Below are 19,113 nucleotides of genomic sequence, written 5' to 3' on the forward strand. Positions count from 1 at the left end.
ATCCGCCGTCAGATTGTTTGCCTGTAATAGGTACACTGTGAGAAGTGTTCCATCCAGGCACAGATGCAGCTGTCCTTTGCAGATGGTAATCAGTGGTAGTGTAACTTGGAATTGCCAGAAATGACTGTCTGCATCACAATTTTTTTTTCCTTGTGCTGTACTTTTAATTGTTGCACGTAAGTACTCAACAGATTTTCCAACATTTTAAAACTGTGGAATCTCTGTCTTGTCGTTGGTACATTTAATTCACTTATAGTGCAGGTTCAGAATCATAAACTGTAAAATTAGGAATATATTTCCGTGAATATATTTTCCATCCTTCTTTTTGATCTGGGCTTTGGACCAGCACTGGCGAAGTTAAAAAATATATCTTTATGCTGTCTTTTGCTTTTTATATGTATTTTTTTTCATTTTCTAAGTTTTTTTTCTGATAGCACTGTTGTATTCATTCTTCATTGCGATTGGCAACTTGTTCCTGTGTGGTAATTTTCAAAACTGGGAACAACACACACCTCACAAATTTTACATTCGTACTCGCTTTTTCGACACATTTTCTGTTTCCGGCAAACAATGCATCTAGACATTAGCATACTTTTCTAAGAATGCTCACTTGTTATACTGTTTGGAAAATGCCTTCCCAAAAACCTTGGAGGAGTATCATCAGAATACCTTCCTCTGCCAGCTTTTCTACGCTCTGATGCATACGTTTCTGGAAGTTCCCTTACCAACGACAGATAAAACTCTAATATCAACATCTTACTACCAACCGATCCCAAATTCAAGTTATATTCTACAATGATTTGTGATTTCTTAATTTTCTCTCTAACATTCCTGTCAGTCTTTCCTTGTCAACAATTTCTGAGGTGTTACATGTGGTCAATGTCCACACTTCCCTTTTGTCACACCACTTTATGTGTTAGTGCAAACAAATTTAATGTCTTTCCATTTCAGTTTCTGCAGAACATTTGGCATGTTGCATCTGTTCTTATGGATAGCACCACATGTGTTTGTCCTGTAAGTGTGAAGCCAAGAAAATGTCTGGGCTCAAGTACCAATTATTGAGGTAGTGGGTATTGTCCACATTCTAAAAATTGCTTTATTAGTGTAGTTACTAATTTCCCATTCTCATATTTGTAAGTAAAAAATTTATGAATGAATCTGCAGAAAGTTTCCTTACCATCAGTCACTATCTGTAGATGTTGTTACTGTGCAACTGTACCTATCACCCTAGATTCGTAAACCTAGGTGAGAAATTTATGAAAGAAGCTGCAAAAAGCTTTTCTAATGACAGTCACTGTCTGTAGGTATAGTTACTGAACACCTGTACATGTTGAACTTTGTTCATCACTCTAGGTAGAAAATTTATGAAAGGAGCTCCAGAATGCTTCATATCCATTTGCAACTCCATGTAGGTATAGTTACTGCACAGCCGTACAAATCGCCCTTGATTGTTTCCTTTACACCCGTAACTATATGTAGATAGAGCTACAGCACAGCTGCACACGTCACAATTGATACTTAAGCAGAGGAAAAATTTTTGAAAAAAGGGGCAGAAATGTTCCTTACGGCCAGTTCTTATCTGCAGGTATAGTTACGGCACAGCTGTACGTGTCGAATATGATTCTTAACCAAAGGAAAAAAAAATGAAAGCAGCTGCAGAAAGCTTCCATACCACCATTAATTAACCGTAGATATAATTTCCACAGAGCTCTACACATTGAACTCTGTTCTTAATCCTGGGTGAAAATTTATAAAAGAAGGTGCCAAAAGCTTCTTACCCTCTTGTGACTCCCTGTAGATATAGTTACAGCTTACTCGTACACATCAACCATGATTCTTAACCCTAGGTGAAAAACTGATGAAGGAAGCTGCAGAACACTTTTCTACCACCTGCCACTATCTGTGGTTCTAGTTGCTGCACAGATGAGCATGCAAATTTTGACTCTTAACGAGCTGAAAAAATTTATGAAAGATGTACCACCAGTCACTGTCTCTAGATATAGTTATTCCACAGCTGTACATGTCACCAATGATTCTTGACCTGAGCAAAAATTTACAAAAACAGCTGCAAAAACGTCCTTACAATCAGCCACTATCTGTAGGTGTAGTTATTGCCACACATCGCTCTTGATTCCTTACTCTAGGTGAAAAAATTATGAGACAAACTGCAGAATGCTTCTCTACCATAAGTCACTATCTGAAGATATAGTTACAGCACAGCTGTGCATATCACCATGACTTAGTACAATAGGTGAGGAAGTTATGCAATAAGCTGTAGAGTGCTTCCTTACCAACATTCACCATCTGCAGATATAGTTAACGCCCCAATTTTCTACCCTATGCAAAAAACTTATAGAAGAAGCTGCAGAAGGCTTCCTACCGACAGTCACCATGTGTTGATATAGTTACAGCTTTAGCTGAATATACCACTTTGATTTTCTACCATAGATGATGAAGTTATGGAACAAGCTTCAGAATGCTTCATTACCAACATTCAGCATCTGCAGATACCGTTACTGCACAGCAATACATATCGCTCGATATTCTACCCTAGGTGAAGAAGTTAAGGTTGAAGCTGCAGAAAGCTTCCTTTCCAACATTCACCATCAACAGATATAATTACTGCCGGCTGTACACAGCACCTTCATTTTCTACCCTAGGTGAAGAAGACTTGTAAAAAAGCTGCAGAAAGCTTCCTTACCAACATTCACCATCTGCAGGTATAGTTACTGCACAGTCTTATGTATAGCCTCGATTTTCTACCCTAGATGAAGAAGTTATGCAAGAAGTTGCAGGAAGCTTCTTTACTAACATTCACCATCTGCTGATGTAGTTACTGCATAGCTGTACATAGTGCCTTGAGTTTGTACCCTGTGTTAGGAAGTTATGGACGAAGCTGCTGAAAGCTTCGTTACCAAGACTCACCACCTACAGATATAGTTACAGCACAGCTATATATATTTCCCGATTTTCTACTCTATGCAAAAAACTTATAGAAGATGCTGCAGTAAGGTTCCGTAGCAACATTCACCTTCTGCAAATATACTTACTACACAGCTGAACATACATCTATCAATATTCGTAATCCGCTCCAGCTACTGCTGGGTCCCAGTACTGACGAGTCCTCTCCATTTGGCTTGGTCCTCCCACCATTCTTTTTCCTCCACTTGCCACCAGGTCACATGTCTCGTTTTGACAGATAATCTCACTGCCATTTTCCACTGTGTTTTTTGGTGCCCTCTATGTCTTTGTCCATCCATCTTTAGTTCTTCCATAACTTTGGGGTGTCTCTGCCGGTGCATCCTCTTAACATGCCCAAACCATCTTAATCTCTTTTTTTCTTCAATTTTTTCTCTTGTACTTTCCTGTTTAAGGTCCTTCCTAATCTCTAAATTCCTGTTTTTCCCTTAACTGTTCTGAGAAATGTCATTTCCCCTGCTTGCGGACTGCTCCTGTTTCTGTTCCTTTCTGTCATTTCCCATGTTTCTCCAGCATAGGTACAATAGGAAAGTAAAAATCTTATACATAAGAAGTTTTGCTTTTTCTGAAACTTCCTTATTCCAAATCGGGTGATTTATTGTTTGTTCGAAATTGGCTCCATTGTGTAACCTCCTATTAATATCGTTTGTTATTCTTCCATCCTTAGATACTTCAATACCTCAATACCTACATAACAGAAACTTTCTACCAATGTGAGGGGTTCTCCATTGAAGGTAATATTTCCTTTAATCCCTTTCTCTCTTCCAAATACCATCCCTTCACTCTTATCTTTATTTATTTTTAATCCATACTATTTTATTATTACCTTCCACACATCAAGTTGTAACTGTACATCTACCTCTTTATTGCCCCATATTGCCATATCATCTGCAAAAATCATCATTTTGTCTTTCTCTTTTACTGTACCTCCAACTGCCCTATTCATTCCCTTCCTCACAACATTAAAATGTGCAGGAGATAGAATACTTCCTTGTTTAAGTCCTTGACTTTTTTTTTTTTTGGGTGGGGGGGTTTAAGAGCACTCAACTACTGAGGTCATTAGCGCCCAGTCACAATTGTTAGAGCACATAGAATCTAGTAAAACTCATGGGGGGGGGGGGGGGACACACCAGAAAGTTCTTACAGAGATGCAGATAAAATAAGTGAAAGAGTTAGATGTCTTTGGACAAGCCAGTCAAAATAATGAAATGAAGAACACAAGCAGCTGCTCGAGCGTCATCAGCTAAAATAGCCTGTAAAGTAGATGGCAGAGACAGGACAACACGAGATTGACTAAAACGGGGACACAGCAATAAAACATGGCGCACTGTTAATGCATGACCACAAGAGCACTGCGGGGCTGGGTCACTGGGGAGCAGGTAGTGGTGGCTAAACCGGCAATGCCCAATCCGCAACCTGGTCAGAAGGACCTCTTCTCACCGAGATGGTCGAGAGGATGTTGTCCAAGCAGTTGGGAATGGTTTTACTGCCCGGAGCTTGTTTCCTTGAAGTGATGACCAAGTATCCCACCACAACGACACAAGCCTCTTACAAACAACCCCACTAACGTCAGATGACGGGACACAATGGGAGGCTGACCGAGGCAGGAGGACTGCAGCCTTGGCTGCAGCATCAGCAGCCTCATTCCCAGGCATTCCTACATGGCTGGGAACCCACAGAAAGCTGACAGGAGAGCCATCTGCAGCAAAAGAATGGAGGGACTGCTGGATCCATTGCACCAAGGGATGGACCGGATATGGAGCTCCAAGGCTCTGAAGAGCACTGAGTGAATCAGAGCAGAGTACATACGATGAATGGCGGTGGCGGCGGGCGTACTGAACGCCCTGATGTAGAGCAAAAAGCTCGGCCGTAAAGCTGGAACGTTGGTCGAGGAGCTGGTATTTAAAGGCGACAGCCCCGACGACAAAGGCACAGCCGACACCATCATCAGTTTTCGAGCCATCAGTGTAAATAAAGGTGTGACTAGCAAGTCACGCACGAAGTTCGACAAACCGTGAGCAATACACTGCGGCCGGAGTTCACTCCTTCGGGAGTGAGCTGAGGTCGAGATAAATATGAACCGGAGCCTGGAGCCAAGGTGGTGTCCGGCTCTCACCCTCTCTGAAGGTGGTAGGGAGGCCAAAATCCAATTGTCGAAGCAGGCGATGAAAGTGGACTCCAGGGGGCAGCAGGGCAGACATATACAACCCATACTGGCGGTCGAGAGAATCGGCGAAGAAGGACTGATAAGAGGGGTGGTCGGGCATGACAACAGCCGGCAGGCATACCGACAAAGCAGTACGTTGCGCCGGTAGGTCAATGGTAATTCGGCAGCTTCAGCATAAAGACTCTCGACGGGACTAGTGTAGAATGCTCCGGTCGCAAGTCATAACCCCGTATGGTGGATGGAGTTGAGACGGCATAAGAGGGATGGCCGAGCAGACGAATAGACGAAGCTCCCATAATCCAGCTTTGATCGGACTATGGACTGATACAAGCAAAGCAGGACAGTGCGATCCGCTCCCCAAGATTAACCACTAAGAACTCCGAGGACATTAAGGGAACATGTACAACGGGTAGCCAAATAAGAGACGTGCGGAGACCAACAAAGTTTCCTGTTCAGTGTGAGCCCTAGAAACTTAGTTGTTTCCATGAAGGGGAGAACAACAGGACCGAGATGTAAGGATGGCGGAAGGAACACTTTATATCACCAAAAGTTGATGCAAACCGTCTTCTCTTCAGAGAACCGGAAGCCATTTGCCACACTCCATGAGTATAGGCTGTCTAGACAATGCTGAAGGCAGTGCTCCAGGAGGCATGTTGTCTGGGCACTGCAGTAGATCATGAAGTCATCGACAAAATGTGAGCCCGAGACATTAGGTGGAATGCAATCCATAATTGGATTGATCGCTATGGCAAAAAGGGCTACGCTCAAGATGGAGCCCTGAGGCACTCCGTTCTCCTGGAGGAAGACGTTGGACAATACGGAACCCACACATACCCTAAATTTTAGATCTGTTAAAAAGGAATCAATAAAAAGGGGCAGGCGACCGCGTAGACCCCACCTGTGCATAGTGCGGAGGTTAGCTCCTCTCCAACAGGTATTATAAGCCTTCTCCAAATCGAAGAACACGGCTACCATTTGACGCTTTCACAAAAAGTTGTTCATGATGAATGTCGACAAGGTCACAAGGTGGTCAACAGCGGAGCGGCGGCGACGAAAGCCGCATTGAACATTGGTAAGTAGCCGTCGAGATTCAAGAATCCAAACTAACCGAGCATTAACCATGCGCTCCATCACCTTACAGACACAGCTTGTAAGAGAAATGGGGTGGTAACTAGAAGGAAGGTGTCTATCCTTCCCAGGTTTGGGTATAGGAACAATGACGGCGTCACGCCAACGCATGGGGAATTGACCTTCGGTCTAGACGCGATTGTAGGTACGAAGAAGGAAGCTTTTGCCTGCCGGAGAAAGGTGTGCCAGCATCTGAACGTGAATGGGATCTGGCCCCGGAGCAGAGGACCGGAACAGTGCAAGTGCACGTTCGAGTTCCCGCATAGTAAAGGGGACATTATAATTTTCCACATTCAGCGAGTGGAAGGAAGGCCGCTGAGCCTCTTCTGCCTCTTTCCTGGGAAGGAAGGCAGTGTGGTAATGGACGGAGCTTGAAACCTCCCTGAAAAAGCGGCCGAAGGCGTTGGAGACATCCACAGGATCAACAAGGACCTCATTACCTGAAGTCAGGCCAGGTTCCGAGGAGTGGGCCTTAATGCCTGACAGCCGGAGTAGGCCACCCCAGACGACAGAAGAGGGAGTAAAACTGCTAAAAGTGCTGGTGAAAGAGGCCCAACAAGCTTTTTTTGCTGTCTTTGATGACTCTACAGCATTGCACTCGGACCGTTTGTATCCAATACAATTCGCCAACGTAGGATGGCGGCGAAAGGTGCGTAAAGCACGTCGTCGAGCACGGATAGCGTCTCTACAAGCCTCATTCCACCAGGGGATGGAAACGCGACATGAAGAAGAGGTAGTACGAGGAATGGAACATTCGGCAGCATTGATGATAACAGCCGTGAGGTATTCGACCTGACTGTCACAACTGAGAAAATCGTGGTCCGGAAAGGTCGCCAGGGAGGAGTAAAGTCCCCAGTCAGCTTTCGGTATGGTCCAGCTCGAAGGACGTGGGGATGGGGTGTGGTGCAGGAGACGAACGACACAGGCGAAGTGGTCGCTCGAATAGGTGTCAGAAAGGACATACCACTCGAACCGAGGGGGCAAGAGTGGTAGAACAGATCGAGAGGTCCAAGTGGGAGTAGGTATGAGTAGAGTCTGAGAGGAAAGTCGGGGCGCCAATATTGAGGCAGACGAGATTGAGATGGTCGAAGACACCCGCCAAGAGTGAGCCTCTCTGACAGGATGCAGGAGAGCCCCAAAGGGGATGATGGGCATTGAAGACGCCAAACAATAAAAACAGCGGAGGAAGCTGAACAATCAGGTGCATCATGTCAGCCCGTCTGACTGCGGATGACGATGGAGTGTAGACGGTACAAACAGAAAAAGTAAAGGCAGAAAGAGTAAAGGCAGAAAGAGTAAAGGCAGAAAGAGTAAAGGCAGAAAGAGTAAAGGCAGAAAGAGTAAAGGCAGAAAGAGTAAAGGCAGAAAGAGTAAAGGCAGAAAGAGTAAAGGCAGAAAGAGTAAAGGCAGAAAGAGTAAAGGCAGAAAGAGTAAAGGCAGAAAGAGTAAAGGCAGAAAGAGTAAAGGCAGAAAGAGTAAAGGCAGAAAGAGTAAAGGCAGAAAGAGTAAAGGCAGAAAGAGTAAAGGCAGAAAGAGTAAAGGCAGAAAGAGTAAAGGCAGAAAGAGTAAAGGCAGAAAGAGTAAAGGCAGAAAGAGTAAAGGCAGAAAGAGTAAAGGCAGAAAGAGTAAAGGCAGAAAGAGTAAAGGCAGAAAGAGTAAAGGCAGAAAGAGTAAAGGCAGAAAGAGTAAAGGCAGAAAGAGTAAAGGCAGAAAGAGTAAAGGCAGAAAGAGTAAAGGCAGAAAGAGTAAAGGCAGAAAGAGTAAAGGCAGAAAGAGTAAAGGCAGAAAGAGTAAAGACAGAAAGAGTAATACGGACAGCTATTGTTTGGAGTGTGGTGGTCAATGGGATGGGATGGTAATAGACATCATCCCGAACGAGCAACATGACCCCACCATGAGCTGGAATACCGTCCGCAGGGGAGAGGTCAGACCGCTCCGAGGTATAGTGGGTAAAAGCAATACGGTCAGTTGGGCGCACCTTGGTTTCCTGCAGACCAAGGACGAGCAGACAGTGCAGGCAGAGGAGCAGTTGTAATTCCTCCCAATTGGATCGAATACCTCTTATGTTCCAATGTAATAAAGCCATCGCTAGTCAGAAAAAAAGGGAACGAAACGGGTGAAGAGCGGGTCACCTTGACGGCCGCGGAGGCCAGGTTCGAGGGAACAACACTACATCCGGCGGGAGGCGGATCCTGTTCCATCGAGGCATCGCCAGCTGCGGCCACTTTCCCGGATTGCGTAGGAGGGGCAGCATCATTCGCCGATGAGAGGCCAGCTGAGCGCCTGGCAGCAGAGTGTCCCGGTGAAACTGAGGATGGCTGGGAGCAGCGACTCGCGGATGGAGCGTCAGACGAAACGGGCCGGGGTGGAGAGGGGAATAAAGACTTCTTCTTGGAGGCCTTCTTGGAAGTCCGATGAGGAACAGGGATGGTGGGCTGGACCCGAAGAAGGTCCTCACACGCGTGGACCATTTTGGAACGTCGGACCTCAGAAGCCGGGGTCCAGATCGTTTCCCCGATGGACGCCTGAGAAGAGGATCGCTTCTCAGGCGGCGGAGGGGGAGGAGGAGGAGGAGGAAGGGTTCCCCCTGGGGCAGAGGGGGCAGGGGCCGTGAGGGAGGTGGATTTGGAAGGGAGGGATTTGGGAGGCAGAGGCATAGACCTCGGATGGGGTGAGGAGGTGGAGGGGGGACAGGATAGGGGTGAGGATACTGTGGAAGGAGTGGACACAACTGATGCAAATAAGTTGTCAACGTCACGGGATGGAGGCGGTCATATTTCTTCCTGGCCTAGAATAAGGGAGATGATCCAAAGTTTTTAATTCTTGAATCTTCTTCTCCATCTAATATGCGGGGCAGTCTAAAGATCTAGGCGAGTGGATGCCAGGACAATTGATGCACCGAGGTGGTGGGGTGTATGTATGTTCCTCACGAAGAGGACGTCCACAATCGCCACAAAGGGGCTCAGCCTCACATTGTGACGACATGTGCCCGAAGTGCAAACACTGAAAGCAGCACATAAGAGGCGGGACCTAAGGTCGCACGTCGCACCAGTAGCACATCACCTTTACCTTCTCCGGGAGAACGTCCCCCTCGAAGGCGATGATAAAGGCCCCGGTGTCGACGCGACGGTCTATGGGGCCGCGCTGGACTCGCCAGATGAAATGCACGCCTCGGCACTCCAGGTTGGCCCTGAGCTCCTCATCAGATTGCAGCAGGAGGTCCCGATGACAAATAACCCCCTGCGTCCTATTCAGTGCCAGATGCAGGACAATGGACACTGGGATGTCCCCGAGTCGGTCACATGCCTGGAGCGCTGCCGACTGTGTGACGGAGGTGGTCTTTACAAGAACGGACCCCGAACACATTTTACTGAGAGCCTCGATTTCCCAGAAGATGTACTCGATGTGCTGGATAAAGAACATGGGCTTGGAGGTGGCAAACGTCCCCCCCATCGGTCCGAGAATAGACTAAATAGCGGGGGAGGTACTTCACCCCAAGCCGGCGGGCCTGTCCTTCCTCCCAGGGAGTGGCCAAGGGGGAAAGGGCAGGAGAACCAGAACCAGAGACAGTACCTTTCTTTTTAAAAGACTCGGCCGCAGAGCGGCCTGATACATGTTGACGTTTCATCTGCGAAACGTCCGCCCCGATACCACCCACTCTGACCAGGGGCTCTCCCCACGGGCGCCACCCAGCCGCAGCAAGGGCCACCTGGCAGGACAACTGTTGCTGGGAGTCCTGATGCCCCAAGGATACGGGCATCTACTCCTTGGCCAACGTGGGGAGGGTACAGCTCAGGTATCGGCAGTACGATCCATGTGTAGTCAGGGGCTACAACCTAGAGGGTACATGACAACCCCACCACAACGGGCTGGCTACTGTGCTGGATTTCGGGTGCCATGGAATGTCCATCATGATCGTAGGTGCAGATGGGGACGCAATATGGGCGTAACTTGCGTAACGCATCAGGCGTTTAGGCCCAATTTGAAGAATAGTGGGTGTGGTTACAACGCCGTTACAATGCTGAGTGCCAAGGTCTTAGTGCACTGAGGACCAGTGAGACACCACATAAGGCGTCCTTCCCCAAAAGGCTAGTACTTCTGTAGAATTTTGAAAAATGGAAGTCAAACACCAAAGGGGGGCCATCACATGGAAGGCCGAAACGGTTGAAACTCCTTTTAGTCGCCTCTTACGAAAGGCAGGAATACCTCGGGCCCATTCTTACCCTGGACCTGCAGGGGGGCTTGACTTATTTGGAAGTAAACAGAGTTCCCCAATGGTGTTCTAGTTCTACAATTGTGTTCTCTGCACATTTAGTTTATTACATTAATGCATCTGTCATCTACATGTATCTTCTTCTTTCATCCCACAGTCTTTCCCTGTCAACAGGGACACATCCATATTCTTTGTCTATAAAAACCATTATCACTATTTTTTTAAACTCCCAACTTTCTTCCACCAGTTGATAGACAGAAAATATTAGGTTGATTGTGCTTCTTCCTTTCCTAAACCCATGCTGTTCTTCACTCAGCCGTTTTATATGTTTTAACGTATTCGATTTAGTAAAATTAATTCAAAAATTTTGGCTGTATGACTCATAAGGGTTATACCTCTGTGATTTTTCCAAAGCCTTTTATTGTATTTTTTGAAGATGGGTACAATGTCTCCTCTTCTCCAATTGAAAGGTGTGGTACTAATCATTAACACACTTGATAGTACTCTGCTGTACATATAGCCTTCACTTTCTACTCTAGGAGAAGAAGTTATGGAAGAAGCTGAAGAGAGCTTCCTTACCAACATTCAAAACCCGCAAATATAGTTACAGCACAGGTGCACGTATCACCATGATTTCCTACCCAAGGCAAAGATGTTATAGAAGAATGTGCAGAAAGCTCTGTTACCAACACTCAGCATCTGCGGATTTAGTTACTGCACAACTGTACATACTGTAAAGGTTTTCTAACCTCGGTGACTAAGTTATGGAAGAGGCTGCAGGAAGCTCACTTCCAACATCCAAAATCTGCAGATACATTTCCGGCACAGCTGTATATATCACACTTATATTCTACCCTAGGTGAAGAAATACTAGAAGGAGGTGCAGGAAGCTTCAATACTAACATTCACCATCTGTAGATATAGTTACTGCACAGCTGTATGTATCTCCTTTGTCTTCTACCGCAAATGAAAATGTACTTCAAGGTGCTGCAGAAAGCTTATTGACATAGATTCTCCATCTGCTGATATAGTTACCGCACAGCTGTATATACCTCCATTATTTTCTACCCTAGGTTAATAATTACTTGGAGTGTATTAAAATTTGGACAGGACATTAAAATGTGGCATACTGCCAGCAATTGCCCACATGGACAGAACAGCGTCGGCGCAGCCGTCGGCAGATGGCGATGGCTGAACCGGCAGTGTCCAATTTGTAACCGGGCCAAAACGACCTCCTCCAGCTGAGAAGGGCGTGAATAGGTCGTCCAAGCTGTGGGAAGAGGTTTCAAGGCCTGTAGCTTGTTGTCCGTAAGTGCAAACCAATCGGCATGCCACAGCAATAAAATGCTACAATTTGATGAAGGGACACAACAAGAAGCTGTCCGAGGCTGGAGGACCGCAGCCTTGGCCGCGGCATCTGCAGCTTCGTTCCCAGGGATACTGACATGACCAGGAACCCACCTAAAGCTAACCAGAGAACCGTCGTCCACCAGCTACTGAAGAGAGCGTTGGATCCGGTGCACGAAAGGGTGAACCGGATACGGATCACTGAGGCTCTGGATGGCACTCAGGGATTCGGAGCAGATAACATAATCAGAATGTCGGTGGCAGCAGATGTAAAGAATAGCCTGGTACATGGAAAATAGCTCAGCTGTGAAGACTGAACAATGGGCATGGAGTCGGTATTAGAAACTGTGTGCCCCGACACTAAAAGAGCACCCAACACCCTCATTGGTCTTAGAGCCATCTGTATAAATGAAGGTCATATTAGTGAACTTCGAACAAAGTTCGACAAAATGGGAGCGGTATACCGAAGTGGGGCTAACCTCCTTTGGGAGCGCGCCAAGGTCAAGGTGAACGCAAACCTGAGCCTGAAGCCAAGGAGGTGTTTGTCTCTCGCCCACTCAAAAGGTTGCAGGGAGTAAAAAATCAAGGTGCTGAAGGAGGCGACAAAAGCGAACTCCAGGGGGTAGCAGGGCAGAGACATACAACCCTTATTGACGGTCGCGAGTCGTTAAAAAAGGATCGATAAGACAGGTGGTCGGGCATTGACAATAGCCGACAGGCATACCGACAAAGCAGTATATTGCGCCGGTAGGTTAGTGGCAATTCACTGGCTTCAGCATAAAGACTCTCGAAAGGACTAGTATAAAACGCTCCGATCGCAAGACGTAAACCCTGATGTTGTATAGAGTTGATGCGGCGTAAGATGGATGGCCATGCAGAGGAGTATACGATGCTCCCATTATCCAGCTGTGAGCGGATGATCGACCGATATAGGCGAAGTAGGACGGCTCGATCCGCTTCACATGACATACCACTGAGAACACAGAGGACATTTAGGGAACAGGTACAATGGGCAGCCAAATATGACACATGTGGAGACCAGCTAAGTTTCCTGTCAAATGTAAGAACTAAAAATTTTGTTGTCTCCACGAATCGGAGAGCAACGGGACCGAGTTGCAAGGATGGTGGGAGAAACTCTTTGTAGCGCCAGAAGTTTATACAGACTGTCTTCGCAGCAGAAAAACGGAAGCCATTGGCGACACTTCAGGAGTGAAGACAGTGCTGAAGACAGTGCTGAAGACAGTGCTGAAGACAGTGCTGAAGACAGTGCTGAAGACAGTGCTGAAGACAGTGCTGAAGACAGTGCTGAAGACAGTGCTGAAGACAGTGCTGAAGACAGTGCTGAAGACAGTGCTGAAGACAGTGCTGAAGACAGTGCTGAAGACAGTGCTGAAGACAGTGCTGAAGACAGTGCTGAAGACAGTGCTGAAGACAGTGCTGAAGACAGTGCTCCAGGAAACATGTACGCTGTGCACTGCAATAGATGGTAAAATCGTCCACGAAAAGGGAGCCTGACACATCAGCTGGGAGGCAATCCATTATTGGATTGATCGCTATGGCGAAGAGAGCGACACTCAAAACTGATCCCTGTAGCACCCCATTCTCCTGGGGAAAGGCATCTGACAGGACAGAACCCACACGTACCATGAATTGTCGATCCATTAAAAAGGCATGGATAATAGGAGGGAGGTGACCGCAAAGGCCCCATGTATGCATGGTGAGGAGAATGCCCACTCTTGAACAGGTGTTGTAAACCTTCTCCAAATCAAAGAACACAGCCGTGGTTGGGCGCTTCCGCAAGAAGTTATTCATAATGAAGGTCAACAAGGTAACCAGATGGTCAACAGCAGAGCGGCGCCTACGGAATCCACATAGTACATTGGTAAATAGGTGTCGAGATTCAAGCAGCCAAACCAAACGAGAGTTGACCATTCACGCCTTCACCTTGCAGACACAGCTGGTAAGAGAGATGGGTCGATAACTGGAGAGCAAGTGCTTGTCCTACCCCAGAGTAGGATTCGGCACACAATAGACTTGCTCCAGCATGTGGGAACATGACCCTCAATCCAGATGTGATTGTAAGTACTAAGAATAAAACCTTTACCCGCAGGAGAAAGGTTCTTCAGCATCTGAATATGAATAGAATCAGGCCTGGAGCAGAGGACCATGACCGGGCAACTGCATTTTTGAATTCCCGCATAGTGAATGGGGCATTATAACTTTCACGATTCGAGGAGCGAAAGTTAGGTGGCCTTGCCTCCTCTGCCTGTTTTCAGGGGAGGAAGGCAGGGTGGTGATGAGTGGAGCTCGAAACCTTTGCGAAAAAGCGGCCGAAGGCATTGGAGACATCCTCAGGGGCGACAAGGACATCATTCGCGACCGTCAAGCCAGAAACTGGTGAGTGGACCTTAGTGACAGATAGCCGGTGTAGGCTACCCCAGACAACAGAAGAAGGAGTAAAACTGTTGAAGGTGCTTGTGAAAGAAGCCCAGCTGGCTTTCTTGCTTTCTTTAATAACACGACGACACTGTGCATGTAATTGTTTATAATTGATACAATTCGCCACCATAGGGTAGTGTTTAAAGGTGCATAAAGCACATCGACGAGCACGTAAAGTGTCTACATGCTGTGGTCCACCAGGGGACCGGTACGTGACGTGGAGAAGAAGTAGTGTGAGGGATGGAATATTCAGCAGCAGTGAGAATAACTTCCACGAGGTGTGTGACCTGACTATTGCAACTTGTGAAGGCTTGATCCCGAAAGTTCGCTCTGGAAGAGAAGAGCCCCCAGTCTGCTTTGGAGATGTTCCAACATGTTGAGCACTGAGAGGGGGTATGATCCAGGAGATGGATGACACACGGGAAGTGGTCCCTCGAATATGTATCAGAAAGTGCATACCACTCAAACCGGTGTGCAAGTTGGGTAGTGCATATAGAGAGGTCTAAATGGGAACAGGTGTGAGATGTGTCCGAAAGAAAAGTAGGGGCGCCAGTATTGAGGCAGACAAGATTGAGCTGGCTGAAAAGGTCTGCTAACAGGGAGCCCCTCGGGCAGGATGCTGGAGAGCCCCAAAGGGGATGGTGGGGACTGAAGGCTCCAGTTAACAAAAATGGTGCAGGTAGCTGAGCAATAATTTGCATCATGTCTGCCCTGGTAATGGCAAACAACGATGGAGTGTAAACGGTACAAATGAAAAATGTAAAAGTGGGGAGAGTAATTCAGACAGCAACTGCCTGCAGGCCGGTGTGCAATGTGATGAGATCATAGTAAATCTCATCCTGGACCAGCAACATAACCCCTCCATGAGCGGGAATACCTGTCACAGAGGGTAGGTCAAAACACACAGAGGTGTAGTGTGCAAAGGCAATTTGATTGCATGGGCGCAGCTTCGTTTCCTGGAGGGCTACAACGAGCGGACGGTGCAAACAGAGCAGCAACTTCAAGTCCTCTCGGTGGGAGTGAATGCTGCGAATATTCCAGTGAATAAGTGCCATCGTGAGAAGAAAAAGAGAAATGTGAAGCAAGAAGGGGTCATCTCGAAGGCCGCTGAGGGCCTGGCTTCAAGCGAGCACTGCTACCGCTACCAATAGGCGGAGAGTCATTGTCCATTGGTTCAATAGGTTCGTCTGCCATCTTGTTAAGATGGCCAAAAGGGGGAGCTTCCTCCGCCGTTGAATGGTCAGATGTTTGGCTACCAGCGGTGTGGCCAGGCAAAATGGACGACGGCCTGGGGCGGCAACCGCTGCGTGGCACAGGAGAAGAAACGCGCCATGGCGGAGAAGGAGAAATTTGCTTCCTATGAGCCTTCTTGGAAGGTCATTTAGTGGAAATACTGGTCGATGGCTGGGAGTTTGATGTACGTAGCAGGTCTGCATGGGACGGTTCTTTCTTGAAGGCCTGTACATCTGACTTCTGGGTCTTCGTCTTGGCAGAAGCTGATGAAGGTGCTTGTGTCTTAGGGGTGAGGGGAGGAAGAGGAGACATTGACCGGGCGATCTTAGCACTGGCCGAACGGACGACCGTAGTGCTGAATGTCAGATTGCATGTCTGCGTCGCCACCTCCCTGGTAGTCCGAGGAGAAGCGAGGACAGTACTGTATTTCCACACTGGGAGCAGTGTGGGATTCCTACTAGCAAATAGCTTGCGAGCAGCTGAGGTGGACACTTTCACTTTGACACGAATGTCCTGGATACAGCGTTCATCCTTGTATATTGGACAGTCACGAGAGGACGCTGCATGGTCACCCTGACAGATCGCACAATGAGGAGATGGAGGTGGACAGTCACCCTCATGGGCATCCCTGCCACAAGTGACACATTTAGCCACATTAGAACAAGACTGGCGAGTGTGATTAAAATGCTGACACTGGTAGCAGCGCGTAGGTGTCGGGACATTGGGGCAAATAGAAATAACGTCGTAGACCGCTTTGATGCGCGATGGCAGCTGAACACTGTCAAAGGTCAGGGAAAGTGTCTGGGTCGGTACAAGGTCATTGTTGACCTTTTCCATGACCTTATGGACAGCCGTCATGCCCTGCCCAGTGAGTAAAGACTGAATCTACTTGTCAGTCAATCCGTTGAGTGATCTAGTATATACCACACCACGCAACGAATTCAAAGTGCAGTGAGCCACCACTGGGACACGGAACGTGTACAGGAGTGTGGCGCGAAGCAGTTTTTGTGCCTGAAAGGCACTCTCAGTTTCTAATAACAAGGTACCGTTACGCATCCTGGTACAAGACTTGACAGATCCAGCTATGGCATCTACGCCCTTTTGGATAACGAAAGGGTTGACAGATGAAAAATCCTTTCCGTCCTCACATCGAGAAACTACGAGGAACTTTGGGGCAGGCGGTAGTACTTTTGTCACTGATGGCTAGTCAAGGATCCATATTTCGGCAGAAGTTGAAAGAGAAGAAGAAGAGAAATCCATTGCGGATTGCGCGCTCCATCTTAGGTGAATGTTTACACCTCAGGTCACACAGAGAAACGGACTGAGAGAACAATCACCATGCTCAAAATGTGTCAGCTCAGGCAGTCACACTTCCCTGGGCCTGGCCTTTACCAGGGGGTACGTGCGTGCCTTACTTGTCTACCCAGGGCGAGGAATAACGCGTCACCCCATCACTGGCTATGTGTACAAACCTGTGGGTCTGCCTTCAGGCAGGAAAATGGAGGAAAGAAGAAGAGGAAAAAAAAAGGGAGAGAGGGAGAGAAAGGACAGACTGTCTCAAACGACAAGGCGGGCACCAGAGGGTGACAAGAAAGCAACGAGAAGGCAAGGAGAAGAAGCCAAGGAGAAGACGGCAAGGAGAAGAAGGCAAGGAGAAGAAAGCAAGGAGAAGAAAGCAAGGAGAAGAAGGCGAGGGGAAAAGTAAGGAAGACAGTGAGAGGGAGAAGGACAAAGATAGGAACCAAACAAAGGAAGTAAGGAACCAGAATAAGTGAAAAACCAAAATGACCACAAATAGAATTCGCGGAACCATCCATCTCCAGACGCAGTGGCAAACTACCCCCTTGAGCAGGAAGGACTCCCTTTAGTCACCACTTATGACAGGCAGGAATATCTCGGGCCTTTTCTAACCCTTGGACCCACAGGGGGAAATTACTGGAAGGAGCCGCAGAAGCTTTCTTACCAAGATTCACCATCATTAGGTATAGTTACCGTACAGCTGTGTATATTTACTTTATTTTCTACCATAGGAGAAGAAGTACTGCAAGGTGTCGCAGAAAGCTTCCTCACCAATATTCACCATCATAGGTATAGTTACAACACAGATGCATGGTTCATGTTTTTTCCTACCAAGGTGAAGAAATACCGGAAGATGTTAAAGAAAGCTTCCTTGAAAAAACATACACCATTTTTTGATAAGTTTACTACACAACTGTATATAACTACAATATTTTTCACCCTAGGTGAAGAAGTACTGGAAGAAGCTGCATAAAGCTTCCCTACAATCATTCACCATCTGTAGATATTATTTCTGCACTGCTGTATATATCTCCTTCATTTTCTAACCTAGGTGAAGTAGGACTCGAAGGGCCTGCAGAAAGCCTCCTTACCAGCATTCACCATATTTAGATGTAATTTCTTCACAGCTGTATATACCTAATTTATTTTCTAACCTAGGTGAAGGAGGACTGGAAGGGGCTGCAGAAAGCCTCCTTACCAACATTCACTATCTGCAGATGTAACTTCTGCACAGCTGTATATATCTCCTTTATTTTCTAACCTAGGTGAAGGAGGACTGGAGGGGGCTGCAGAAAGCCTCCTTACCAACATTCACTACCAGAAGATGTAATTTCTGCACAGCTGTATATACCTCCTTTATTATCTACCCTAGGTGAAGGAGGACTTGAAGGGGCTGTAGAAAGCTACCCCACCAACGTTCACTACCTGCAGATGTAATTTCTGCACAGCTGTATATATATATTTTATTTTCTAACCTAGGTGAAGGAAAATTGGAAGGGATTGCACAAAGCCTCCATACCAGCATTCACCATATGTAGATATAATTTCTGCACAGCTGTATATATATCCTTTATTTTCTAACCTAGGTGAAGGAGGATTGGAAGGGCCTGCACAAAGCCTCCATACCAGCATTCACCATATGTAGATATAATTTCTGCACAGCTGTATATACATCCTTTATTTTCTAACCTAGGTGATGGAGGACTGGAAGGGGCTGCAGAATACCTCCTTACCAACATTCACTATCTGCAGATGTAATTTCTGCACAGCTGTATATATCTCCTTTTATTCTAATCTAGGTGAAGGACAAAAATGGCCTACAGAAAGCCTCCTTACCTACATTCACTATCTGCAGATGTAATTTCTGCATAGCTGTATATATCTCCTCTATTTTCTAACCTAGGTGATGGAGGACTGGAAGGGGCTGCAGAAAGCCTCCATAACAGCATTCACCATATGTAGATGTAATTTCTGCACAGCTGTATATATATCCTTTATTTTCTATCCTAATTGAAGGAGGACTGGAAGAGCCTGCAGAAAGCCTCCATACCATCATTCACCATATGTAGATGTAATTTCTGCACAGCTGTATATATCTCCTTTATTTTCTAACCTAGGTGATGGAGGACTGGAAGGGGCTACAGTAAAACCTCCTTACCAACGTTCACTATCTGCAAATGTAATTTCTGCACAGCTGTGTTTATCTCCTTTATTTTCTAACCTAGGTGTAGGAGGATTGGAAAGGCATGCAGAAAGCCTCCTTACTAACATTCACTATCTGCAGATGGAATTTCTACACAGCTGTAAA

This window comes from Schistocerca serialis, unplaced genomic scaffold, assembly GCF_023864345.2.
Source record: "Schistocerca serialis cubense isolate TAMUIC-IGC-003099 unplaced genomic scaffold, iqSchSeri2.2 HiC_scaffold_1362, whole genome shotgun sequence".
In the NCBI taxonomy this organism is placed as follows: Eukaryota; Metazoa; Arthropoda; class Insecta; order Orthoptera; family Acrididae; genus Schistocerca; species Schistocerca serialis.